The following is a 6,000-nucleotide window of genomic DNA, read 5'->3' on the forward strand; positions in this document are numbered from 1 at the left end:
GCGCACCAGGGCTGAAGACATTTGGAGAAGCCACTTGTCTCCAAAGGGAAAAAAAGTCTAACTCTTAAAGTTCCATTGTACAGTGCTGGTATGGTGGGTGAAGGTAAGGGATGTACCGTGGTCTCCAGAGAAAAACAGGCCTTATAGAGCCTGAGTCCCTCCACAACTCCACTCCCGCCTGCCCTTGGCTTTTCTAGCCGAGAGCTACAAACGTGAACTCCCTCCTCCAACAGCTCTTGCTGCCCAAAGGCAGCAGTTTTTTGTTTGTGTGTTTGTTTGTTTGTTTGTTTGTTTGTGGTACTAGGAATTAAACTCAGGACCTAGTGCTTGCCAGGAAAGCACTTATACCACTGAGCTGTATTCCTGGCCCAAGGCAGCAGTTTTGAAAGGGGACTTTTCTCAGGGTTTTAACCTTCAATAAGACAGACACAGGGTCAGGCCAGTGAAAGCTGTGTCTGTAGCAGTTAGCCACGACTATGCCTCCCACATGCCCTCACTAGTTCCCAGCCTTTCCTGCAGCCTGTGGTTTCCAAGTAAGGGGACACAAAAGCTGGCACCCAGCAGAGCTGCTGCTGGGCCAGGGGAAAGCCCTGCCCAGAAACCCAGTGCTGAAAACCAGAACTGCTACCCAGGGGCCTCAGACACAGAGGATCCAGATGGAGAAGCAGAGCCAGATTTTGCAGGAAGAAACCATCACCGCCCCCTCCCACTACCCCACCACCCCACCTACTCCAAGCAAGGAACACTGCCTTTTGTTTGGAACAAGTGGATTTGTATTTGAAAGAACTTGAAGAATCTCCAAGAGAGATTCCGTTCCCAGGAATAAGAGGTCCAAGGAAGAACCAGGGAGACATAGTTCTTCCTTATAGTTTATGGGGATTGGCTGTGGTGGTTGTTTTAAGACAGGGTCTCACTACATTGCCTACCTGGCCTCAAACTTGTTACATTTCTGCCTCAGCCTCCTGAGCGCAGAAATTACGGAGTGCTTGCTTGTAATTCTTTGTGATTGTTTCACTATATTTCCTTACAGGAGGGCAAAGGCCTGCATTATCTTCTTTGGTCTGGGGTTGTCCTGTCTGGAGTTGTGGGTCTGTTGATAGAGTTCCCAGAGAGGGAAAACAACCTGTTTTGTGAAATGGTCTTAGAGATGGTCCAGGAAAAGGAAAGCAATAATGGAGTCGCAAGTGGATTTCTCCCAGAGGATTGTAGAGCACCTTGTAAAGAGAGTGACTGTACAGTGTGTCATCGGAAAGGAATGGTTTTTGTAGTGAGTAATGTAGTGATAGCGCACAGCTACCCTAAGGCAGCAAGACTGTCTCAGGCAGGCCAGGACGCATGCATATATGGTCACTCTGCTCGTCCACCCAGAGACTGTGTCAGTACAGGTGTCTTAGGAGATATCTAGGTTACCTAGGAGACAAAGGGAACCAAACATGGCTTGCCCTTTCTGCTGTTTTCCCAGAACCTCACAACTTTTGGTTCTATTGCCCTCCTTGCCTGCTGCCAGCCCTATAGGCGTGATTTAAGGTGGCCCCTTTGCAGACAATGAGCACTGTGGGACAGAGCTGAGTCAAAAAAGGTGCTGGGGTTACCCACCATGCAAACAGGCATGAGCCTTGTGTGTAAATCACAAAAAGGCTGGTAAACATGATCAATATGTGGGACATTGCACATGCCTAAATTTTATCTTCGAAGAGATACTCTGGCTCCTTAGATCTCTAACCTTGCCCAGACTGGTCTACCCCACCAGCAGCACCCACATCTGCAGAGACAATGAAGTCAGAGCTTGTCATCAAGACATTCTTTGTTGGGGATTTTAAAAGAAGATGGCTGAGGACACTTTTTAGTATACCCACCTTCTCCTTTCTGTGTGCTCCACTCAGTGCCTCTGAGCTAGTACTCACTGGCTCCTGGGGATGAAATAGCAAATGTTATAAATGGGCATTAGGGCTCCTGCCTTCCCACTTCCAACTTCTGTTGGCTTCTCTGGCATCTTCTCCTCTTTTTCCTCCCCTATCGACATCCAGATGTCACATCCTCTCATGCTGTGAAGTCTTTTTCCCATTGACCCAACGTGAGTGGGGTCTGGGTGTAAGGCAGAGGGAAGATGAGGGAATATGGCTGGCTTATCTCTGCCCATCATTATAGAGAATTTATAGATCCATGCTGGACCAGAGACTTCTCACATGTCTCTCCACCCAGCTGTCTACCCTCGTGCCCATCTATCCATTCATTTGGCAGACATTCACTGGGGTCCTACTCTGTGCTGGTCACCTACTATGGATGCTGGGAAGACTGGGAAGAATATGACTTGGATCCTGACCTGAAGGTGTCTACGATCTAATCTGTGTACCATTATCAAGGCCCCAAATTCTTTCACGAGTGTGAAGGAAGTGATATTGAGGACAATAAGTAGCCAAAAAACAGATACTAGATTCTTTTTCCCCAGGGGGAAGGCGCAGGGTCAGGACAGATGATTCACAGTAGGCTCAAAAGTAAGGAGAAAGGCCAAGTTCTTGGAAGAGCATTGTCTACTGAGGAACTGCAAGTTCAGCAGCAGAGCTGACACTTAGGATGAAAAGACAGAGTTCCATAAGAAATGGGGCTAACAGGTAGAGAGGGACTAGAACAATATGGCAGCTATGATAAGCCGTGTGAGGGGAATGGACTTTCCCAAGGGTTGTGGGAATATTGAAGGCTTTAAAACAGGGAAATGACATGGTCACTTTAGAGTGCATGTTAGGAAATGGCTGTGACTCCTTATAAGACTAGATCAGAAGTAGGGCGAAAGAGATCAAGGGTGGCATCAGGAGACTACTGCAGCAGGCTAAGAGAGAGATGATGGCCAGCAGTAGCCATAGGGGAGAAACGAGCCATGGTTTTGGAGAGTACTGAGGAGGTAGAATCCGCCAAACAAGAGGAGCAGTTAGCTCCTGAGGATGGGATGCAGAGGGCAGCAGAAAGGGAGGGTGGCTCCTGGTTCCTGGGTTGCAAAACTCACTAAAATGGGTAACCTGAGACAAGCCACAGGTGAGGAGCAGATGGAGATGACTGAAGGAGTCTGAGCACCGCCATCCTAGACTAATCAGAGACCACTTAAGCCTCTTGTAGCCCACTGTACTTTGACACCGCTAAAGATGTGTAAAAATCGTGGGTTAATGAGGCCCAGCAAGCACAGCTACACCCCATAACCCCCATCATTCTTCAACCCTGCTCCTGACAGGCAACTACCACTCCCTGTCTTTTCTCACGCCCCATCCCTGGCAGAGAACCACGACTCCTTTCTGGTAAACTCTCCCCCTCAAAAGTCCCATTTTGACCTTGTCTTGCTATGCCCAGGACCCTCTAAAAGACCTTATAGCCTGTATGAGAGTTACCAGTCTAATCTAAGCTCCAGAGTATCCCCTCTCAGGTTTGTTCTGAAATCAGCCAGCCCTGTTAAGCTCAGACCTTTGTCTTTTCTTCCTTTTTTTTCTAACAATGATGAATTCTGTTCCATTGGATTCCAGGTGCTGCAGAACACCCAAATAGAGCAGCCCAGCAGGCTCAAAATTTTAAGGGCTGCTAATATTTGTGGGTGGTTGAGAGCCCAGAAGGGAAACTGAGAAATAAAGATCAAAGATGTTGGGATAATACCCATGACATGGGGCCAAAGGAGAGAAAGTTTGGGGTTAGAAGAAACCAGGACATGCACAAGCTAAGTCTCATTCTGTTCCATGCCAGGGATGAGCTAATGTTTTAGTTATCTTTTTGTTGCTGAGACAAAATACCTGATACCCAAAGTTAAAGGAGGAAAGGTTTATTTAGCTTACAGTTTGTAGAGGTTTCAATCCATAATTACTTGGCTCTAGGACAGGGTGGGGTGGCAGAGGAGCATCACAGAGGAGAAACAGTTCATGGTGGGCAGAAGGTAGCAAAGCAAGCAAATGTTGACCACAGCTCTTGTTATCTTTTCTATCTTATCTAGGCTACTTAGGGCAGGTAGCACTCACACCCTTAATCCTAATGCCCTGCATTTTAGCACTGCACCATGAATCCATCCCAGTGTCACACACTCTAGATCCAGCCTTCTGAAAAAACTTCACCTATGAACACATGAGGCTTTGGAGGAACATCTAGACAAGAGCCATAACACCTAGGAAGTGTGCAGATGCCTGGGGAAGAAAATGGATGGAAGGGCCAAGCAAGGAAAGGGCTGGGGAGCTAAGGCATTAGTATTCCTTTCTATAGTGGTATTCATCCCTTTAGTGCTAAGCCCCAGAAAATGTGTGGCTGTCCCCCCAATTTCTTCTGTAGATCTAAAGAAATAAATTGAGGGAATATGATGGTTCCAGGAGTAAAGAACTCACTGCACAGGTTAGAACATTTTCCATTGGACACTGATCATGCTTCCCAGGGGATACTCAGAAGCATTTCATAGCTGAAATAGATCCCAAAGAAAAATAAGTTCCCTGAGATCACCAGAAGTGACAATGCTGTGAAAGATTTAGCACTAAACTTGCAGTTTGCCTCTCAGCTCTGCTATTGATAATTAAAATACTATTAGCCATAAAGAATAATCACTGAGTTCTTACTACCTGTCAGATACTTTACATGACCATCTCTTTTATTCTTCATAGTCATTAATGAGGAAAGGACTATTTTTTTTAGCTAAAAGAACTGACAATTTTATTCACATCTCCTAATATAAATGGAACTATACTTTCTGCACTTTAAAAAAAAAAATCTCACTTCTTCCTTCAAAACTATTCCCTTTGATAGGAAAGGGAAGCAAGTCTTCCTTGTCATGCTGTTAGAAAATAGTCACGACACTGCAATCCACTGGTAAAGTAAAACAAATAATATAAAACTGATATGAAGAGGCCACTCCACCAGTTGCACCTGTCTAGTTGAGTCATTCCTGGCCAAGTGGGCACCATCCAGGGCCGAGCGGGAGGTCCCATCATTGGAGGCCCAGGCATCACTGTCATGCGGCCTCCCATGGATGGCCTCATTCCAAGAGCAGATCCCACTGGGGTCATCCCAGGAAGATGAGGGCCCATCATTAGCATCATGGCAGGGCCTCCTGTAAAAGATGCTAGCATTGTACCAGGGTGAGGAGGATGGGGGGTTGGCTGGAGATGGGATTATCGTCCCTCCTGGAGGAGAAGCTGAGAACAGAGTAGGAGGTTCCTTGTTGAAATGCAGCTCAAGCTCTGAACCTGCTCTTCCATCCATTTCTGAGAGCAGTCTTTCACCTTATCTTTATGTTTTCCATCACTCCGTTGTGTCTTTCTCACAGACAGAGTAACGGGTGAAGTAGGTATCACAGTAGTCACAATGAAACTTGGATATACTACTCTGCAGGCCATTGGCCACTCTGTCACGCCCTGCCCAGAATTATTTTTGCATGTGAGGAAACCAAAGCAAAGAGCAGTAACTAATATAGTAGCTGTGTGACCATGATCTAGACCTCAGCTCTCCTCAGACATGAAATAAGAGGCTGGCCCACCTCAGTGGTTTCAAAAGTTTCTATTTAGGTACCTGGACAGAAAAGAGGGGAACAAGTGTCCCTCACAAAGAACCCACAGTGTTGGCAGAATCAGCCCTCTTCCACGTTCACAAAGTCTTATATTTTATTATAAAAGTTTATTTTTTGTGTTCTCCTTCACATACATGTTCTTGTAATTACTGAATGTTAAGAGAAATGGAGGTTCTTGGAAATGCGCCATGCTTACGGTAGAGCATCCTTGCAGGCCACTGTGGGCCCCCTGGGAATTTCAATAGTCCAACCTACTCCGTAGGTGATAATTTAAGATTCTTCCTGCCTCTGGCACTGTCTGCTTTAATAAAGCTACGACAAGGCAAGTCAAAGCTGAGTTTGTAGAACACAGCCCAGCATCCTGACCAGAATCCTCTCAGTCTCTGCATTCATATTTCTCAAGGAAGATGCCAGAATCTCTCAGGGTTTATTGGAAAAATGAGCTTAGTAACTATTGTAGTCTATTTTCCATTGCTATA

General features: G+C 46.1%; 1 pseudogene; it reads right to left on the bottom strand.

The window, feature by feature from the left end:
- Window positions 1–4,784: 4,784 nt before the first annotated feature.
- Window positions 4,785–5,727, bottom strand: LOC102004558 (annotated as a pseudogene).
- Between the last annotated feature and the right edge of the window lie 273 nt (window positions 5,728–6,000).

The sequence above is a fragment of the Chinchilla lanigera genome, unplaced genomic scaffold (assembly GCF_000276665.1).
Source record: "Chinchilla lanigera isolate Chin_1 unplaced genomic scaffold, ChiLan1.0 scaffold00005, whole genome shotgun sequence".
NCBI classification, from domain to species: Eukaryota; Metazoa; Chordata; class Mammalia; order Rodentia; family Chinchillidae; genus Chinchilla; species Chinchilla lanigera.